Genomic DNA, 22971 nt, shown 5'->3' with positions numbered 1-22971 from the left:
TCCCCTGTCAGAGCACTCGGCGGCGGGGGGGGGGGGGGGGGGGGGCGCTACTTCATCAAGAAAGGGAAGGAAGCGCGGCGCGTCCGGCGCCCTGGGAACAGCACGGAGAAGAGGCCGTGGGGCTGCGCACATGCTAGGTGCCTCCACCCCTGCTATGTGGGTGGCTGTCAGCAAACAGTAACAACTGCTACCAGTTTGGGACCACGTCCCAGGGGCCAGACACTATGCGAAATGTCTTGGCTACATCATCCCAGCTCATCGTCACACCGCCATCACTCCGCCCCTCTCCGCCCCCTGGCCCCAGGAAGCTATAATGATCTCTACTTAATAATGAGGAAAATAAACGCTCAGAGGGGGTTAGGTAACTTCGCTGGGTTCACACAGATAACAAGAGGAGGAGGGTGCATGCTGATTCGGGTTTTTCCGACTTCAAATTCCATGTTCCTCTCTACCTGATCCTGCTTGGCAGAAAAGAAGTTGGAAACTCTGGGAAGAGGGTGATGGGAGAAGCAGGGGGAAGAGGAGAAGGGCTGATGCTCTGGGTTCCACACGGGAAGAGGGTCAGTGCTCAGCCCAAAGGGAGAGTGGAATGTCTGTGGACAAGCCTTGGGCAGAAATTCTCCAGGGCTGGAGGGCCGCCAGCAGGCCCCATGAGAGCTCGTGCTTTGAGGCTGCATGGAGGGTCTCTGACTTGTCTAGGCAGAATTAAGGCAATGACATAGGGCCCTTGCCCCGTGGCGAGTGACACTGACAATTAGAGGGGACAAACAGAGACAGGGCTAGGTCCGCAGTCCGATTCATCTGTGATGGACTGGGCCACAGCCGTGGACATAGACAGGAGGGGGCTGGCTTTCCAGTGCCTGTTGCTCTTGGGATTTCTGGACCCGGCCTCCTCCAAGCGCTTTACTAAAACCCAGCAAAGGAGGAAGATGAACACAGCGAGGTGAACGCTACCTCCGTGCAGCGCGGTCTTCGGAAATACCACTAGGGAATGGAACCTTTTCACTGTTTTCAGTGCTGTCCAGCCTTGTTTGGTGGGAGCTCAACCAAAGACCAAATTAGCAACCCCCACTCCTTTGCTCATGTTCACTGCATAAAGCAGCATGCGCGATGGCCTCTGCCTTCAAGAAGCACACAGATTTGTTGGGTTTTCTCCACTTCATTTTATTTTTTTACATTTATTTTATTTTTTATTGAAATATAGTTGATGTGCAGTATTATACAAGTTACAGGTGTACAGTACAGTGATTCACAATGTTTAAAGGTTATACTCAACTTATAGTTATTATAAAATATTGGCCATATTCCCTGCACTGTACAATATATCCTGGTAGCTTATTTTATACATAAAAATGTGTACCTCTTAATCCCCTATGCTTACATTTCTCCTCCCTTCTCTCTCCCCACTGGTAACCACACTCGTTTGTTCTCTGTATCTGTGAGTCTGCTTTTTTGGTATATTCACTTGTTTGTTGTATTTTTTCACTTCCATATATAAGTGATATCATATAGTATTTGTCTTTTCTCTGTCTGACTGATTTCACTTAGCATAATGCCCTCCAGGTCCATCCATGTTGCTGCAAATGGCAAAATTTCATTCTTTTTTATGGCTGAGTAGTATTCCATTGTGTGCGTGTGTGAGTGTGTGTGTGTGTGTGTAATATTACATATACCTTATTCCATCATCTGTTGATGGACAGGTACATTTAGGCTGTTTCTATTTCTTGGCAACTGTAAATAATGCTGCTATGAACATTGGGGTGCATGTAACTATTCGAATTAGTGTTTTGGGTTTTTTTCAGATATATCCCCAGGAGTGGAATTGTTGGGTCATATGTTGGTTCTATTTTTAGTTTTTGAGAAACTCCATACTGTTTTCCGCAGTGGCTGCACCAATTTACATTCCCATCAAAAGTGTACAAGGGTTCCCTTTTCTCCACAGCCTCACCAACATTTGTTATTTGTGTTCTTTTGATGATGGACATTCTGACAGGTGTGTGGTGATATTTCATCATGGTTTTACTTTGCATTTCCCTGATAATTAGTAATGTTGAGCATCTTATCATGTCCCCGTTGGCCATCTACATTTTCTCTTGGGAAAAAAATGTCTGTTCAGTTCTTCTGCCCATTTTTTTAATCGAGTTTTTTTTTTTTTTATGATGAGTTGTATAAGCTGTTTATGTATTTTGAATATTAACCCCTTATCAATCACATCATTTGCAAATATTTTCTCCCATTCAGTAGGTTGTCTTTTCATTTTGTCAATGGTTTGCTTTGCTATGTAAAAGTTTTTCAGTTTAATTATATCCCATTTGTTGATTTTTGCTTTTATTTCCTTTGTTTTAGGAGACAGATCCAAAAAATATTGCTATGTTTGAGATCAAAGAGTGCTCTGCCTATGTTTTCTTCTAGGAATTTTATGGTTTCCAATCTTACATTTAAGTCTTTAATCTACTTTGAGTTTATTTTTGCATCTGGTATAAAAGTACGTTCTAATTACATTCTTTTACCTGTAGCTGTCCAGTTTTCTGAGCACCATTTGTTTAAGAGACTAAAAGTTTTGCTTTCATTTATTCATTTTTTAAATTGACGTATAGTCAGCTTACAATGTTGTGTCAATTTCTGGTGTACAGCATCATTTTTCAGTCATACATGTACATACATATATTTCTTTTTATATTCTTTTTCATTATAGGTGACTACAAGATATTGAATATAGTTCCTTATGCTATACAGCAGAAATTTGTTTATCAAATTTGCTTTTTTAACAATAATTTTATTGAGATACAATTCACATACCATACAATTCATTCAATTAAGGTGTATGATTCAGTGGGTTTCAGTACAGTCACAGAGTTACGAAGTCATCAACACAATCAACTTTAGAACATCTTGTCATCCCAAAAAAAACTTGCACCAATTAACAGGCATTTGCCTGTCTCCCTTTACTCTCTCCCCAGCCCTAGGCAATCACTAATCTTTCTGTGTCTGTATATTTGCCTATTCCATGCTTTATTCCTTTTTATAATAAGTAATGTCCTATGGTATGGATACACCACATTTTATTTATCCATTCATCAGTTGATAGACAGTGGGTCACTTTTACTTTTTGGCTCCAAATATTCATGTATAAGCTTTCGGGAGGATGTAAGTTTTTCCTTCTCTTGGTTGTACAGCTAGAAATGAAATTTCTGGGTTATGTGGGAAGTCTGTGTACAACGTTTTGAGGAACTTCCATACTAGTTCCCAAAGCAGCTGCACAACTTTACTTTCCCATCAGCAATGTATGAGATTACAATTTCTCCCACATCTTCACCAACATTTATTATTATCTGTCTTTTTAATTATAGCCATCCAATTGGGTATGTTATCTCAGTGTATTTTGATTACATTTTCTTAATGACTAATGATATTGAGCACTTTTCATGTGTTTATGGGGCATTTCTGTATCTTCTTTGGAGAAACTCTATTGAGACCCTTTGCCCATTTCTAAACTGGATTGTCTTTTATTATTTAGTTGTAAGATTTCTTTACATAGTCTGGATATTTTGATGCCCCTTGTCAGATATGTGACTTGTAATTTTTTTTCTTCCATTCTGTGGGTTGTCATTTCACTTTCTTCATGGTATCATTTCTGACACAAAGTAAGTCTATTTAATTGTGTTTTACGTTGTCAGTTACTCTTTTAGTATCATATCTTAGAAACCACTGCCTAATCCAAGGTCGTGAAGATTTACACCTATGTTTTCTTCAAAGAGTTTTATAGTTTTAATTCATGCATTTAAATCTGTTACCCCTTTTAAGTTCCTTGCTTTGATATGGTGTGAGGTAAGAGTCCAAATCCATTATTTTGCATGTAGCTACCCAGTTGTCCCAGCAACATTTGTTAGAAACATTATTCTTCCCCTCATTGAATGCTTTGGCATCCATGTGGAAAATCAATCAACCAGTTTACCATCCTGTTTGGGAGGCAGGTTAAATAACTGAAAAGATCAAGCTACTCTACAAGGCTTGGAGTAGAATGGACATTACCAATGTTAGATTTAAGGAAAAACACAGATGGTTAAATATTTCAGGGAAAAATTAAGCAGTGGTAAGAACGGCAGAAGGTTTAGAAGCAGAGTGAGGTATGTTGCTTACAAAATGCAAACAGAACAGTATAAAGGGCTTTATTGTTTGTTTGTTTTTACTATATTGTTGCGGAAAAATGTGTTACAGCTCAGTGTTATGGCTCAGTTGTCACAGCAACCAGGATCCGGACGAGACACCAAGCAGCGCTCAGAGAGTTGGAGAACTCAGGTTCATTACACCAGCGGGCCCAGAAGAGTTAACACTCCAAGCTCAGGACCCCGTCTGTAGGTATACACAGGCCTTTATAGGCTGCCAGTTTTACACTTTGCAACATCATATGCAAATAAAGTACAACAGAAGTTGACCAACCAGGAACAAGCATTGTAGAAATAGCCCAAGCAGGAGTGAGAGAAATAACCAATCAGGAGTGAGCTCCATGCAAATGAAGTACTACAAATGGACCAATCAGAAGTGAGAGTAGTAACCAATCAGAAGTGAGCTCAGGGAACCAATAGAATTTAGGGGTAAATAAGCTGTTTCACAGGCAAAAAGTGAGACAGAGCCTCTGGGCCAGGGAACCGGATGGTGCCGGCCCGAGAGTAGTGGTCCTCCTTGGGGGCCCTGCGGGGGTTCTTTATGGGGTTTCCCGCCTCATTATCTCTAGAGCGAAAACTAAGGACAAGGAGGAATGGGCTCTCTGTCGGGAACTACGCCGCCCAGTATATCCATAAAGCACTTGTGTGCGCAGTGCAGCCTCTCGCACGTTTTTCCGCACTCTACGTGCTGCTTCCATGGGAAGGTGTGATCGTCCTCATCTCTATTTCTCACTTATTGGGGAAAAAGTATAATTTAATTGGATTAGTGAACTTAAAGGGAATAAACTGAGTATACTCATCTCAACTCATTTCTCCCCTTTTCCCTCTTGGAAATGAGCTGTCCGGAGGGGATTGCTGTTCTTTTTGCCCTGTCCTGGGTCTTACGTCATGGAGAAGAGGTGGGGGGCGACGGGAAGTCTTCGCTCAGACTGGCACTCTCTGTGACTGGTTGGGTATGTCTGTCAGTTCGGGGAAGGAGGAAACGCACTTGCCCACAGATAGATGCCATGTCTTGTGACTCTGGTTTTACCTGCATCAGAGCTGAGCGGGAGAAAGAGGCGCCACTGACTGAGCTCACTTAGTGGAGCCCATCATTTGGCGCACGGGCCAAGAAATGGAGTTTTCAGACCAAAATAATACACGGAAAGGGTTTTGGTGTTTGGACCAAGGTGCATGGGCTTGGGGCTGAGCAAAGCCCTGGGACCTTAGGTGTTGTAGAGGTTGACACCGGGCTCTTTGGGGTTTTACCATTGTAAAAAGCTCATTGGCTTTTAACCACTGCACCCTGAGCAGGAGCTTACGGTGGCCTTGTCCACAGGAGACTGGCTGCATCCACGGAGTCAAGACTGAATTATGGGCAACTCCAAGCAAATGTGGCTCAGGCCAAACATATCTTAAGCAAAGATGCTTGGACCGTATGGTTGACCAGCCACACACGGGTCTAGCCAGCCAAATGTGGCCATTCTGGCCTCAGCAGTCTGCAATTTACTGTGGGGAAACAGTCTTCAACTTGCCAATTGGGAATTACAAGAGGGAATTTGTCTTTTTTTAAAAAATCACTTTTTTTAATGAAAATTTTTTTGTAGTTACTGTGTATATACCAAGAAAGCTAGTAACTTAAGATTTGGTTATGATTTTGAGGGGGAAGGGAGGAGCGTTTTGTATTTTTTGGAATGATTTCTTAATTTTTCAGATTTTACCGAAGTTTGCAGTTTCCACCTCCACAGAAAAGGGATATTTTAAATCACATAACTGCCGACAAACTGGAGAAATATTTTTTTAAAGGTTTCTCTTTTTCTTCCCCTCATTTTTAGATCGTGAATGTATTAGGGATAAACAACAAAAGCCCGTGTAGGCGTTTTCTAAGATGTTTGATCTTCTCCCTCCAGATTTTGGATTCTCTGAATAAATGCCTTTTACAGATGCAAAAAAAAAAAAAAGTCATCTCAGGCTAGGTTGAGATGAGATTAGAGCTTTTCAGACCTCAGTAGGGAAGAACAATATGGGTTCCTTTGAAATTTCAAGACAGCCCAGTTCCCTGTGTGCTACAGCTCACTAATTAGATTCTAACGTTTCATTATTAGTGTCAGGTCCAAGTCGGCAGAGCCACGTTTGCCCCCGACTCCATTCTGCATTCAAGGTCAAGGAGATGTCCTTGGAAGGAATGATTCTGTATTCATGAGGCCAGTCCTAAGGCACAAGAGAAGGAAATAAGGAAAGTCTTTACAAGGCAGCACAGTGATTACAGGTGGACAGTCCATGCTGTGCCTGGACCCGGAGGGAATTTGCCCAAGAAATTTAGAGGATTCAGAAGCTAAGAAAACACAGTGTCTTAAGGAGTCAAGGTAAAAGAATTGGTAGTTTCTAGGCCACAGGGGCCAAAGGTTCAGAGGCCTGCAGTAGCTCCCGGCTGGATTCAGCAGAGGGTAATTTTCCAACTGAAACCAACATGCACCCAAGGTGAAAACTTTCTCTAGAAGGTCCTTGGTTCCAAACTATTTCAAAACAAGAAGCAGGCAGGTCCTCTGGGGCCCAGAACTTAAAATGTCTGCTTACAAAGTGGAGCAAAGGACGTGTTATCAGATGCCCCCACCCCCCCCACCCCCATGAAACACTGAAATTCCAGAAATTCAAGGCTAAAGGGGCAAACGTGCAGGTTCTGCAAGAAGGCTTCTCTGAGAAGGCAGGCGGTGCGCACAGGAGGATTCCTGTCCAGTTTAGGTGAATGTATAGAGCCCAAATTAACACATTGTGCCCAAATTACCCCTTTACCAGGAGCTTCCTTTCAACTGAGGTTCAGCTCCTCAGCTGTGGTTTCCAGACGATGGATGTCACTGAGAGATGTAAGGATGAAGAAGAAGCCAAGATCATTATTTTCCTTCATCTCCTAAGGCAGAATGGTCCTTAAGAGATACTAAATATTGGAATTTGAAAACATAATTTTGCCTGGAATTACTGCTGGAGGTTGACTGGTTTTCTTAATTGGAGATGTTTTTTGTTTGTTGTTTGCTTGTTTGTTTCATTTATTTATTTATTTATTTATTTATTTATTTATTTATTTATTTATTTATTTATTTATTTTGGTGGGGGAGATCATTAGGTTTATTTATTTATTTATTTTAATGGAGGTACTGGGGATTGAACCCTGGACCTTGTGCGTGCTAGGCACGCGCTCTACCGGCCACCCTCCACCCTTAACTGGAATTAAAAAATATATATTCATTCTGGTGCTTATTAAAGCATCGTAAGGCGGACTTTATCCAGAGGGACGCTCACAATACGTTATAGGAATTACTGCATTGGGGTTTTGCAGTACAGGAGAGGAATTGGGCTTAACTCTGAGCACAACGAGGAAAAGTCCTAGTTTATAGCCAAGAAGCAGGATGGTGGCGGGGGCAGGGGGAGGGTGAGTGAATGGAAAATTACTAAGAGGAAACAGGAGTAAAGGGAGATTTTGGTTAAGTCATCTCAACAGAATACTTGCTGCAGGCTGGCCAAGGGTGATCATGTATCGGGGATGGGAGATTCTGGCTAAACTGACTTAGCAGGATTCTTGCTAAAATTGGGCTCTGAAGAACACACATACCCAAGGACCAGGCCTAGTTGAAAAAGATCTCAGAGGAAACTGATTAAAGTTTGGTCAAGGAGAGAATCTTTGTCAGTGGTATGCGGATACATGAAGTCTGCATTATGATGAACTACATGTTCTATTAAGTGAGCAAAGCTCTTTCAAAGTGAGGCATTTGAGGCCTGGCCTTGGATTAATAAAACTCTGGAGGCCCCGAGAATTACACCATCCAGTGAGAGTCCCGGGTGCAGCTGCCGGAGGAATCCCAGTTTAACCCAACCATCAGGAAGTTCTCCGTCTGAGTCTAAGCAGAGTCAGAAACTGAAGAGAATGAATTTCAGACTTCAATTTCCTTGAACTTCAACTCGTAAAAGCAAGCGAATTTGATTATGGAGATTAGCTTCTTTGAACTTTGACTTGGCAAAGAAATTGAGTCTTTGAACTTGAAATTCTCCCTGGGAATTCGATAATGAGGGGCATTTATATTCAAATCCGGGGCATTCCTAAACTGTTGACATTTTATTATTAAGTGTCTTTATACAGCTTATAATTGGAAGATCTCAGTGAGTCATTTAATTTCATTAAAGAACCTCTCTGATACCCTTGGCTGGAAAATGCAGTTAGACATAATTTGGGATGGGAAGGGGAGTCGACTTTCAACCATGGGTACAGAGTAGTCTTCAGTCTGTTCAACTAGTGGAATCTTCTGACCCAATTCAGGGATAAACTCTAAATGACCCTGCAAAGGTTCCAGGAAGGTTCTCAAAGAAGCCATAGCTGGTCCCTGGGAAGGCGGGACTAAGGCAGGGAAGCACCACTGCCCTGATTCAGTGCTGGTTTCCAGCCCTGAAGGGGAGGACCGTGTCCCTGGCTGACTCCTGGCTTAACGGCTAAACCCTATAGGCTTGTTAGGGAGAAAGACTTTGTCTGCATTCTTGATGGTTCCCTTCAGCATGAAGTGTTTCCTTTCTCCTTGCAGGAGGGTTTCTTGCTATATTAAGACTTAGATTTGCCCACTGACTGAATCTACACTCTCCAATCTGTTCTTTGTTCGTCGTAAAGGCAGTACGTTGACTTTTCAGCCACATCTACTTTCTCTTCATCTTATTGACAACTGGGTGTGTAGAAAATGCAGAGTAGAAAAGGGCGGTGCCATTGAAACCTTCAAAAGAAAATCATCTCAAATTGCATAGGCGTTCACAAGGCTTATGTCACATATGTACGCACGTTTGTGTGTACTATATGAGATGAAATTTTATAAATATTATCAACAAAAATACATTTTCTATTTTACCATATATTATGTAAAATAATTTCATAAAATATGAAAATACATTGGCATATATGAAATATGCATAAGAAATATATATGATATAAATATATTAAAACACATATATATACACATACAATACACACACATCCAGTTTCATTATTTATCATTGTAAATGTCTAGAATGTCCATCTATTTTGACTTTTACCTTGGCTAGTGGTATTTGCAAACATATACATGACCCTGGTTCTCAGACTGAAGGCAGTGACTCTTGAACTTGAGTGTGCATCAAAACCACCTGTGACACACCGATCGGTGGCCCCCACCCCCAGAGTTTCTGATAGTGTAGGTGGGGGTGGAGCCTATGAATCCGCATCTCAAATAAGTGACTCATAAAAATGACAGGACAAACAGTAAGAGTGTATTGATCCCGCAGATACGTCTGTGCTTGGATAATACTTTAATTTCATACTTAAAAGACCTCTCTTACCTTATTAACCTTAATATATGCTGTAATGTCCACAACCAAGCTCAGCATTTATGAAGGCCAGCCTCTGGTTTACTTCCCCTTCACTGTTTGCTTGCCAACAACTGGAGGAGCGATTGGATCCCATGTTTGAAGCAGGCAGGAGCCAATGATCACTTGGGCAGGGTACCATTTTGGACAGCAGCCTTCAAGCTCTACAGACAAACAAAAAGTGTTGGACCAAAGATGCGTATGACTCCACCCCTTCAGAGAAACAGCCTCTGAGTCTCCTTTCCCTGTTGTCCTTCAAAGGCTGGATGTAGCGACAAGATGAGAAATTGAGCAGCTGCCAATTCCACCGCAAATTTGAACAGTATCCTTGTTGTTGCATCAGACATTCCTGTTTGTAACAGGCATCATTTAGATGAAAAGTAATAAATCTTTGGTTCAAGCGACAAGTGGTTGGGACCGTGATTCTTGCTTTTAGCACACACACGAAGAGGCAGCGTGAACATGCTCATTTTGTAAGGGAGGTACCAGGTCTGAAACTGAGACACAAATGGATGAAACCCAGAAAACAGGAGACAAAGCAAATGAAATCCCTGTGCAGGTAAGGAGATAATTATGAAGCACTCAGACACTTTTAGCATCTTGAAGAGTCTGTGCTCTGGAACCGGCACATCCACATGCCTCTTCTGAGAGATTCCTCGTGTGTAGGTAAGGGTGCTTGCTCCCACAGAAGAGCCACAGTCCTGCCCAGAGCTGATGAGGTCAGAAACAGTGCCCAATCCAAAGAGCCAGGGCCATAGGGGCACTTGATTCTTGAGATGGCTGACTTAATCAGATCCTCTGAGGGTCCAAAAGCGGCAAAGGCAGATGACAGAATAGTGTAGAAATGGAAGACCCAGAGAAAGGGCAGCAGGAAGAAACAAGGAATAGTAAGAAACCACGGGCAGAAGTAGGAAGGGAGAGAACAGAGAGCAGAGTGGTCAGAGATGCGGAGGGTTGAGAAGATACAGATGGGTCCCCAGGGCTGTTCTCCTTTTGCAGCTGCTGTGGTCCCCCCCCCCTTCCCGTTTCCAAAAGCCTTTTCTGGGGGTCTGCAGAAGCTTTCCTTGCCCTAACAGTACACTCTCATAAATTGAGATAACCTGATCAAGTTTCTAGGGTTTTTTTCCCGAAAATATTTTTGTGAATAGAAACAGAAACAAGAAGAAATTGGTATAGACCAGAATCTTGAGCCCAAACCAAAAAGATGAACTGTCATGTGAGAAACTGTGAATGGCTTCATTTCCATTTAAAAATTAATCAGGTCTGATAAGGGGTTAACATCCTACATATGCAAACAGCTCATACAACTCAACATCAAAACAAACAAACAACCCGATGGAAATATGGGCAGAAGAACTGAACAGACATTTTTCCCAAGAGGAAATACAGGTGGCCCCCAGGCACAGGAAAAGATGCTCAACATTGCTAATCACCAGGGAAATGCAAATTAAAACCACAATGACATATCACCTCACACCTGTCAGAATGGCCATCATCAAAAAGAACACAAATAACAAATGTTGGCAAGGATGTGGAGAAAAGGGAACCCTCGTACACCATTGGTGGGAATGTAAATTGGTGCAGCCTCTATGGAAAACAGTATGGAATTTCTCAAAAATACTAAAAATAGAGCTACCTTATGACCCACCAACTCCACTCTTGGGTGGAAACAAAAACACTAATTCAAAAAGATACATGCATCCCAATGTTCATAGCAGCATTATTGACAATTGCCAAGATACGGGAGCAATCTAAATGTGGAATATTATTCAGCCATAAAAAATAATGAAATTTTGCCATTTGCAGCAATGTGGATGAACTCGGAGGGTATTATGCTAAATAAAATAAGTCAAACAGAGAAAAACACTGTATGATATCACATATGTGGAATCTAAAAAATACAGCATACTAGAGACTATAATAAAAAAAAAAAGATGCTGACTCACAGATGTAGAGGACAAACTAGTGGTTACCAGTAGGGAGAGGGAAGGGGGGAGGGGTAATAGGGGGGTTAAGAGGTACAAACTGTTATGTATAAAATAAGCTACAAGGATATATTTTACAGCATGGGGAACATGGCCAGTATTTTATAATAACTACAAATGGAATACAAACTTTAAACATTGTGAATCACTATATTGTTGTATACCCGTATCTTATCTAATACTATACATCAACTATACTTCAATTTTAAACGATTTAGAACAAATTAATCAGGTCTGACTAGACAGTAGATCATACGGATCTGAGGAGACCTCACTGCAGGACAATGCATCTGGTGAAAAAGCAAATTCAGTCTTAGCTTGCCCAAACAGAAATACAGTGCATGGAGAGAAAGAAAGACCGAGAAGGGTCTGCATTCTGCCTTAAACAAATACTTGGATTAACGTGACCTCCTCAGGGCCCCACACTTTATAGACACCCTCAGTGGCCAGCATGTGGCCACAGCAACAGGGACGCTTACTGGCAGCCCAGATTAAGTGGCCTCCCCAGCAGAGTCCCTAGATGCCCCCATACCCCAATAGCACCTTGCCTGCTACGGCATTACGTTCACTGCTCCTTCTTTCATTTACTCGATGACTTACTCCCTCCCAGACTGCAAGCTTCATGAAGACAAGGACATATCTGTCTTATTTACTGCTCTGTTCCCAGCACCCAGCACAGTGACAAACATGCCTGATTCTCTTGAAATACATGTTGAGTAAACGAGAAAAGCACATTGCACGAGTAAAACGGGGAAGCGAAATGGGAACGTTAAATGTAGAAACGAGAAACTCGAGGGCACCGGCCTGTGGTTTTCAGCTCTCTGCAGGATTTTCAGGTGGAGGAGGGAGCAGGCCTCGTAGGTTTGCTCGAGGGAGCAGAAATAGCACAGGGGGGAGGGATGAGAGCCCCAGGCTGGTAGTCAGAGCCCTGATCTCACTCCTCCACTCATAGAGGAATCATCGCTTAGACCTGAGTCATCGTCTCGTTTCTAAGCTCCATTCAGGCTTCAACATCCAATGAACCATTAAATGAAGGGCAGACATTACTGGGAGAGAGAGTTTTATTTTCATTTCACCAAACTGCCTGACATTTACCAATGTCAAAATAGAACGGGTTGGCTCATAAAGTAGTGAGTTCTCCATTGATATAAACCTTCAAGCAGTGATGGGTAACCACCTGTCGCATACGTGGTAGTGAGGATTCCTGCCTTGGGTGAGTTGTTGAACAGGACGACTTTTAGCCCTGTCAAATGATCTGCGATTCGAATTACAGGCTGAGTGTTTTGGTTTGAACGTCAAGAATGTGAACAAGGAGTGAGGCAGAAGCAAAGAGAGAAGCGGCTTCTGCCTCCCTCCGTGGCTTGTTAGGTGGGTGACTTCATCTCACTGAGCCTCAGTTTCCCCATCTGCTAAGTGGGGAGAATAATACTTGCCCTTCTTCCATTAAGGTGTTGGCAAAGCTCAAATAAGACAATGTTTGGAGTTCAAAACTATAAAGTGCTCTACAAATATTCTCACTCTTTGCGCCGCTGAGAAAAAGGATGTCTTGAAGGACCACATCTTCGGATGCCCGGGGCCAGGATTCGGTCGGTCTAAAACAAGAGCGTTTTTCCTCAAACCCCCCTAGACATCTTAGAGATAGTTTATACCTCTCTCATGTCCCCTGCCTGGTGATAAAAGGGCTGTTAACTTGTTTTTTTCAGTTGTGGTGATTTCACGTGCCACATAAATGTTAAGTTCCACTTGCCTAGAAGTTAATAGAGTGTCTTCCCTTTTCTCATGAGCACGATCCTGTTAAATTATCCCTTTATGTTCGCACTGTTTTGTGTGTGTGTTTTTTTTTTTTTTTTTGCTTTTCAGTTTTAAGTCCTAAAAATAGTGTCTCCTACCCGATGGCTTTATTGCTTTCAAGGCAATGAGAATGGTGCCTGGCATTGTGGGAGCTTAATGCAAATCATAGTGAAGTTGGCTGTGCTTCAAAATAGCAAAAGCACCGCTAAATGGGCGTTTATCGAGGACAGCCTGCTGGTCCCAGGGGTCTAAATTACCTAACGTTTGCAGCCTTTGGTTCACAATCCCTTGTCCCCTTGTGCGAGCCAGATGCAAACACCAGGCGAGTCTTAATTTTCTTCTTAATGAGATTAAAGTGATTGTCATTTGAGGATGTTGATTGAAAACCATTGAAATCAAATCATATGTTATTACAAAGGACAATGTTATTCAAATTGAATCTTATTATCTCTGTTTAACTGAGAGGAAACACTCAGATACAACACAACCAAGTGCCTTTATAAGGTCACTTGGCCCCACCGGTGCTGGACCTAAACTTACCAGTTTGGCTTCCCGTTGGCACATGACTCTTGCTACGAAATCTTCAGATGATTCCGCCTTTCCCTGTGGGTTGACTCACCTCCCAGTGCACTCTTAGGATCATGCCATGCAGACCTTTCAACCCTGTCCAGTCTTGCTAGGGAAGGCTCTGACCTTGACCCCGTCTCAGACAACCCAAGGGAGGCTCAAGAAAAGAAAGGATGCTCAGAACAGGAAGTAGGTAGGAGAGCAGATTCATCTCTGCTGTGACATTTCAGTGTTTTGCTCTTAAAGTTTATCAGAAAACCAGGGAACAAGTACCAGCCAGGGACTGAAAGTCTGCCTGAGGCTGGAGGAGACTTGGAGTGAAGGGACTGCATTTGCCTCGTGTGTACAGAAACTTACAATGTAAAAGAATTTCACATCGTCATCCGATTTGGTCCAGGGAGGTGGACGTCAGATGGGTTGGAGGGTGGGGGCGGGGAGTCTCTGCACTTCACAGATAATCAGCTGAGGTTAAAAGACGCCCCCGGTCGGTCGCATCGCCAAGGGCTCCCTGTGAACCCTGGGGGTCTGGTAACCGCCGGAAGGTTTGGTTTCGGCCATGTATGAATCTCCAGGATGGACTCACATTTACAAGGGGTTGTTTAGGAAGTCTCTTTTTGGTTTCCCAGAAATAATACTACGGAGTGAACCCTCCCTCACAGAAGGCTGGCCCTGTGTTATTAGTGGGAGGTCCACTCAAGGCCAGGGAGGCCCCTGTCCCCTCGATTTGGCTCTTCTGCCAGAGTCCCAAAGAGAGAAGCTACGAATATTTGTTCTTAGCTTTTAAACCAGTCAGAGGGCTCCCCACGCCCAGGGGGAGAGGGACTTTCCCAGAAAACACTCTTGCACAAGGGCCCCTGCTTGTTTGCCCCTCCCTCCCCCACCCGCACCTTCATGAAGAATTCGTCACCTTCTCCAGCGCCCCTTCCTCACCAGAACAGCAGCTGCCGGTCAGCCTGCTGGCCCACCCCTCCTGCCTTCTTAGCGAGCAGCCTCTCCGCCAACCCAGATTAGGGCCGGGGGCGGGCAGTAAAGGGCAGGCCTAAGGGGAGGCGAAGCCTGAGAGGCAATTCGGAGAGGCTGTGAGAGCCAGCAGAGGTGGCCCCAGAGCACCGGGCCAGCCCTGCAGCGCGAGGGTGGCAGGGCACCTCACCGCTGCAAGTTGAAACAGGACTCCCGCCTCCCTCCCGGCAGCCAGGCTTTAAATAGGATTAATGAGAGAGAACGTTCCAAACACTGCTCTTCCAGGTTCCAGAACAGGCAGCCGGCTACTTCCTCTCCAGCTGCCATTTTGGACCCATTCCCCTCGCTACCTCCCCCCCACCCCCAACTTCCAGCTCCCCCTTCCCCACTCAGCGCTGCAGCTCTGCCTGGATCCTAACCTCGGGGGTCTCCAGGCCAGCGGGATGAGTCCCTTCCTCCTCCCACGGACCTCCTCTGCCCCCTGCTTTTGCCAGGAACTTCCCTCTGCCTCATTCATCCGGATTACCTCCTATGATAAGATGCAGACCTTAGGGGAGGGGGTGGGAAATGGAGCAGGAATGGAAGCAGCCCTCAGCTGTCAAGGAATCACATTCGCCTTACTGTGAAGTGCTCTTTCTTTCTTCCTTTCTTCCTTTCTTTCTTTCTTTTTCAATTGAAATATAATTGATTTACAGTACTGTGTTAGTTTCAGGCATACAGCAAAGTGACTCAGCTTTTTATCTCTCTCTCTATATATATATTCTTTTAAAAATTCTTTTCCACTTAATTTATTACAAGATATTGACTATAGTTCCCCGGGCCATACAGTAAATCCTTGTTGTTTATATGAAGTGCCCTCTCGTAACAATCACAGAAGTCCCAGAATGGTGGAGTTGCTTAATCACCTGTACTATTTCTCCTGCGGCCCTCCCGGCGGAATCATATTGTTACTACCACTCAGAAGTGCTGGAAACTGAGGATACGGCGGCAAAAGACTTCGCCAAGGTCATGCAGCTACTGAGTGCAGAGTCTAAGTCAAACCCAAGCCTCCAACGCCAGTCTACAGACTCAAAATGGTTTTTTCCACTCCGCCACGCTGCGTGGGCTTCAGGTCAAATCATGAGGTCGTTTCTCATTGGAAGAAATAGGGTAGAAAAGGCCCTGGGTTTCTGATTGGGGGAGCGGAGGAGGTGGCACTGAGAAGGGTTTTTCTGCAGGATGAATGCTGGGCTAAGCACATCACAAGCATTGGAGCCATAAACCCTCGTGGCAACACTGGGAGGCAGGCGTAATACTAGGAAACCTCCAGGAAACTGAGGCTCCTTCGCGTGTGCCTCGATTGTATCCCGAAGGCAAAATCGGTCCGAGTTCACCAAGAGCTCCCTGGCAGCTGCAACCGTCCTTCTTTGGCTGCTCCCAGCAGCCTCAGGTACAGAGTCAGAAAACAGCAGAAGCGACCTCAGAGATCACCTGGTACGGCCACCTGCCACCTCCCTTCCTTGGTCCCCCTCCCCTCCTCCTCTAGTTTTGCAGATGGTAAGATGCGAGTTTTCTCAATCAATCTGAGAACAGTGGCAAAATAAACAGCCAACATGCAGAGCATACAGTCTGGGAACAAAGGTAAAATATAGGGTCAGCTCCTAGAGAATCTGAGACACAAAGTAAAGGGAGGGAAGCTAATCCCAGGAGACGTGAGGGAGGCATGGTGATGCTAGTTGAGAGACGGAGTGATCTGGAGGATTCGATTAGAAAGCCAGGAAGGCCAGCAGGAGCCCAAGCCCAGGGCAGGTCCCTGATGACTGGTCTTGATTCCACCAACTCTTAAGGGACAGAGTCAGCCTTTCAGTCTAGGACTCCTGGGGCAGCTGCCTGAGAAACGAGTATATGTGTAAATTCCGTTTCGGCACACAGGGTCTCAAAAGCCTCTCTGCTATTTTTTAATTCCCCCTTCCCAGCCCCCACGGGGAAGAAATGAGCTTGCCAACATTCCCCATAGGGGAACTAAATGATTTCCCAGAAGTCATGGTCTCATATGTTCTGTTTGTTTAAATGAGTTTAGGGCTACGAGCAAATGGGAGCTTGACAGGGCCTGTTTCCCAAAGGCCTCCCTCTGAACTGACAAAGGTCATGCCAACTTCTTTGTCCACCTGTCGTCCCTCAACCCTGGGGAGAAATTAGCCCAAAGCCAATTAGTCCATTAGTCGCCACCCTCTGTGTGGTAGCAGGCTGAATGTTATCAGGGAGACAGAAAAAGAAGAGGTGGTCCCCGCCTTCATTTAGTCATTAAATATTTGTCGAGTGCTGATCGTGGGCCAAGCATGGAGCTGACCACTGAAAGATCTAGGAAAATGAGATTCATTCACTTGAAACAAGAGAGCACACATTACAAAGTACACAGTGTAGGGAAGAGGAACAAGATATGGATGTGCTATTCAGTAGGACTTCAGTGGGTGGTAGCGGGGGCTGCAGGAGGGCTGGGTCAGGGCTTGGGGAAACCCTTGAAGACGCTTCCATTCTGGCTTCCATTCTGGTTGAAGGAAGGCAACCATTTTCCTGCATCACCAGTATCTATTCCACCCCCCAACTTTCTGGTCAAAGCCAATCAACATAATCTCATTGAGTTTGCCAATGATTGCTTCATGATGTGGCTGAGCTGCCCAGTAGCAGCTGAGAGCTTCCCAGGAAAGGTTTTCTTGATCCCAGGAAAGAGATGTAGGAACAAAGGTCCTTTAACCCTCAGACCATTGCTGGTTCTGGGCGTGACAACGAGACTGATGGATCCAGCCTGTAGTCTTGAAGCAACTCTCCTTAGGGCAAAGCTCATGCTCTGAGGACAGCAAACCAAGAGAGATGGCAAGACCTGATCTCTGACGACATTGTGAAGATAAGGTATGAACTAACTTGGGAGTCGATCTCTTAATTTATTCTTTTATGAGATTTTTTCTATTGTTAAAGCCAGTTTGATTCAACCTCTTTGATTACTTGTAAGTGGAAACGTCTGCCTTACTTCTCAGTTTTAGACAAACTATTCAAAACCATTTAAGAGACATTCCATAACAGGTAATAAGCCAGAACCTCTCAGAGTGAAGATGTTGAATTAGAAATAGCCTATTGCATCCTGGCACTATTTACAATAGTCAAGACATGGAAGCAACCTGAGTGTCCATTGACAGATGATTGGATAAAGGAGTTGTGGTATATATATTCAATGGAATACTACTCAGCTATAAAAAGCATGCAATACTGTCATTTGCAGCAACATGGATGGACCTAGAGATTATCATACTAAGTGAAGTCAGTCAGAAAATAGAAAGACAAGTACCATATGATATCACTTATATGTGGACTCTTAAAAAAAATGACACAAATGAATTTATTTACAAAACAGAAACAGACTCACAAACATAGAAAACAAACTTATGGTTACCAGGGATAAAGGTGGGGCAGGGATAAGTTGGGAGTTTGGGATCTGCGGATACTAACTACTATGTATGAAATACATAAACAACAAGGTCCTACTGTACAGCACAGGGAACTATATTCAGACCTTGTAATAACCTATAATGAAAAAGACTATGAAAAGGAATATATTTATATGTATAACCGAATGACTATGCTGTACACCAGAAACTAACACAACTTTGTAAATTGCCTATACTTTAGTTTTAAAAATAATAATAAAATATTTTTAAAAAAGAAATAGCTTATTGCATCCTATTGAATACTGGGGTGGGAGGAGTCAAATCAGAACATTTTCTTCTCGTTTTTCCATAATTTAGTTTAACCCTGAATTTATATTGAAGGGTTTGCTAAGCAATTATTTTATGAGCCTTGTCAGCTGGTGGCTGAACACAGCCTACTTGCACTAGAAGCTAGTTAGTACCATTGGAGCCCCGGTTTTGCATTAGATGAGGTGGCCGGTCCCCTATTCTCTGCTCAGGGGAAGACTGTCTGCCTGTGGTCTACACTGACCAAACCAAACCACATTCAGCCACTGTATAGTCACAGGGTTGCTAAGGCAGGTATAGGACCCAGGCCTTAAGACCCTGAGGTCCCAGTTCCAGGGAAGCTGGGCCAGCTTCTCATCTTGCTCTTTTACTCAGTTTTCCTTTCAATGAAAGAGTAGGGGAAGGAGCCCTACTTCAAAAAGACACCTGCACCCCAGTGTTCATAGCAGCATTATTTACAATAGCCAAGACATGGAAACATTCTAAATGTCCATCAACAGATGACTGGATAAAGGAGATGTGGTATATTTATTCAATGGAATACTACTCAGCCATAAAAACCAACAACATAACACCATTTGCAGCAACATGGATGTTCCTGGAGAATGTCATTCTAAGTGAAGTAAGCCAGAAAGAGAAAGAAAAATACCATATGAGATCACTCATATGTGGAATTTTTTAAAAAAAAGAACATAAATACAAAACAAAAACAGACTCATAGATATCAAATACAAACTTGTGGTTTCCGGGGGTTGAGGGGTGGGAAGGGATAGACTAGGATTTCAAAATTTGTAGATACTGACAGGCATATGCAGAATAGATAAACAAGATTATACTGTATAGCATAGGGAAATGTATACAAGATCTTGTGGTAGCTCACAGTGAAAAAAAAATGTGACAATGAATATATGTATGTTCATGTATAACTGAAAAATTGTGCTGTACACTGGAATTTGACACAACATTGTAAAATGACTATAACTCAATAAAAAAAAGTTTAAAAAAAGAGAGAAAGGAAGAAGAGAGAGAGAGAGAGAGAAAGAAAAAGAAAGAAAGAAAGAAAAAGAAAGAAAGAAAGAAAGAAAAAAGGAAAGAAAGAAGGAAGGAAAGAAAGAAAGAAAGAAAAGAAAAGAAAGAAAGAAAAGAAAAGAAAAGAAAAGAAAAGAAAAGAAAAGAAAAGAAAAGAAAAGAAAAGAAAAGAAAAGAAAAGAGTGGGGTAGATATATTTCCTAAGGTAACTTGAGCGTGTTCATTGGGGGAGCTGAGTCACTGTGGGATGGGAACTCTGAGGTCAGCAAGTTCTCCCCGGGGCATCTAAGAGTGTGTGTTCCCTTGACAACCTCCCGGGTCTCCTGAACCTGAATGTAGGCTAAGTACTCCGAATGAAGTTATAGATCATAATGTTACCGACAGTGATGATGATAGGAATGAGAATGATAAACAATTTCTGGAAGTCACTAGTACTTTCTAGGAAAGGAGAAACACAATTAGCATTTTATCTAATTTGTCATCGTAACACCCAGAGACGTCAAGGAAGAGGCGTCCCTCCCAAAGCAAAGGAGAGTTTACTGACGCCCGGAGATACGAGGTGCGAGGTGCCCAGGAACGCACAGGTAAGAAATGTAAATTCTGGTTACAAGAGCTCCCCATCTGGGGAAACTCCAGGGGAACGGTTTTCTACCCTGGGGGGAGGCAGGACACTGGTGGGGCATCTTCTAAGACCAGGAGGCATCGGCCCCGGTTGTGGGAAAACCAGCCTTCCTCTGCTTCCCTGGGGGAGCTGGGAGATAGATGAGTAGTGGCCTACAGATTCCTTAAAGGGATTCTCAATGCTCTAGCATTATAGTATTTTCCCACCTACTTTTGGAGATTACCCAACCTCAGTTAAATATACTCAACCTTTCTTACCTCCCGACACAAGACTCTGAATTTTCAGACTTGGAATAATATTAAACAATTATTGAACATTCTTTACTTTTCTTACCACCCTTGATTTCATTCATTCTTTTCATATTTGTGCCGTTGCCATGAGACAGATAGGCAGATGTTATTGGGCCCGTTTTACTGATGAGCAAACTGAGTCTCAAAAAGGTTATGACAAGATCAGAAGTTTGAAGAAGTGGGAAGAGATGTGGATCTTTTGCCTTGGAGTTCATCCCCCTCTCTGCCACATCGGCCTGCCTTCCACCATAGAAAGGATTGAAGTACTTTTTGAGTGCTTGCTGTGTACCAAAAATGGGCTAAGGATTCAACGTTGAATGAGAATGATGTTGGTCTTTGAACAAGAAACTTGCAGAAGAGTTGAAGATAAAAAAGAAACCAGGCAGTTATTTCAACTGTGAGAGGAAAAAGTGCACTGAGAAAAGCAGAGGTGTTTCCAGAGAAGCTGCTGATTTAACTGGTCCATGACCTTGGTCCTATGTGGCCCATCTAAGGTCCTAGAGTGGAGTCACAGAACGAATGATAAACTAAAACAGGAAACTACTTGAATCTCAGGTAATGAGTCAATGAGGGTAGCAGGGAATTTTCTACAAGAACATACTTTGCGACCCAGCTTTTGAGACTCAGCTCAGCCAAGGGCGAGCCTGAGTGATGCAGAGGTCCACGTGGAATACCCAGGGCTAGGAAGGGAGCATGCCTTCACCAGACAAAGGAAGAGGAGCCACACTGAGAATCCCACTGGGGGCTGTAAGGGCAGACACACCCAGGCATTGCATTACCATGCCCAACAGCTGAATCAGGAAGCTAATTGTGGCCTTGTGCTTCTGGAGGCCACATTCCGAGGCTTTTATGAACAGACACACACACACACACACACACACACACACACACACACACACACACACACACACACACATACCCTGTATGATCACAGCTCTCCTCTCCCATTCTGCTTCCTTAATTCCACCCCACCCTTAATACCCCCCACTTCATCTCTGAAACATCTCTGGCACAGGGAGTTTCTATGAATCCACCCCTCACTCACCCACCAACACTCTGCCCAGACCCTTGGCCTTAATCATTATAACAGGGCTGTACGTCAGTCCCTAGAATGTCTACCTAGAATGGCTCTGACTGAGACCCACAGCACATCGCTGCTGGAGATGCCCCTTAAGGAGCCTCACCCAAACTGTCCACTTGGCAGATGAGGAAACTGAGGCCCAGCCAAGGACAGGGCTTGTCCAAAAAGCATGTAAATAGTCAGTGGAAGGGCCAGCACCAGGAGGCAGGCCTCCCCCACCCTTTTGCCCCTTTCATGCAACACCACATCTGAAGACACAAAAATGAAGTCTGACGGCAGTCTGAAGACCACTCGACCCCTTCTCTTCCTTCCAAGAATCTACCCTTCCTCCAAGGTGCTAAGGTGTCTGTGACTGAGAAGCTCCCACCTGTGGCAGCACCACGTCTGTCCCTGGAGAGAGGTGTGGAGCCCAGTGCCTGACCCCAGACAGCTCCCATTCCAGGGAATGACAGACCTGCAGTCACACCCACCGTGCAGGCAAGCGAACACGTACTGTGTTGATGGACAGGACACGAGAGCTCGGAGCTTCAGCGAAAGGAGCCATCATTCCGGACTTTTTTTTTTTTTTTTAATAAAACTCATTTATTGACAAATTCAGGTACTCGCTTATTAAGAAGTATTACCTATTACCAATTGTACACCAATTTATCTGGATGACCTCCAGCGTTCCTTATCTCTAATAGTAAATATCTACACGTCACCCTTAGTCATCAGATAATACCAAGTCGCTGTTCTCTGAAGGTTGCATAGGCTTAAGCTGTTAAACCAGTTACCGTAATTAGTTTAACTAGTCCATGAAAAATAAGTGGTGCTGTCCTGATCAGGATCCTCACTGACTCAGATCGTGTACCAATGAGCCTACACAAATGATATTAAATTTCCTGTTGGTCACTTGGTTGACACAAAAAGCCTATTCAAGGTGGGGGAGGGTATAGCCCAGTGGTAGAGTACACGCTTAGCCTGCATGAGGTCCTGGGCTCAATCCCCAGTGCCTCCATTAAAACAAACAAACAAACAAACAAACAAATCTACCCCCCCAGATAAACAAAACAAACAAATAAATAAGCCTATTCATTTGCAGCATAATACAAATTTAGAGAAACAGAAAGTGAGGACCTCCTGTGGGTTCCTGAAAGGAAAAACACCCAGCTAGGAAGATCCTCTTGTAAAAAACCATGAACATATTTCATTGCCCTTTGCCTTTAGGCTGGACAGCCACGCGTACCCATTATCTTGACTGTGTGTGAGTTTGCAATGTGAGTGGCAGGCTCACACATAAAGTGAGATATATTTACATAAAATTTTCTCCACAATCATTCATAACCAAATCTATTAAATACACACCTTTCATTTTCTCATGCTCAGCATCCCCAGAAGAAAGCAAGCCTGGCAGTTGA

Source organism: Camelus dromedarius, chromosome 36 (genome assembly GCF_036321535.1).
Source record: "Camelus dromedarius isolate mCamDro1 chromosome 36, mCamDro1.pat, whole genome shotgun sequence".
NCBI lineage: Eukaryota > Metazoa > Chordata > Mammalia > Artiodactyla > Camelidae > Camelus > Camelus dromedarius.
Note: the sequence above shows the minus strand (reverse complement) of the source record.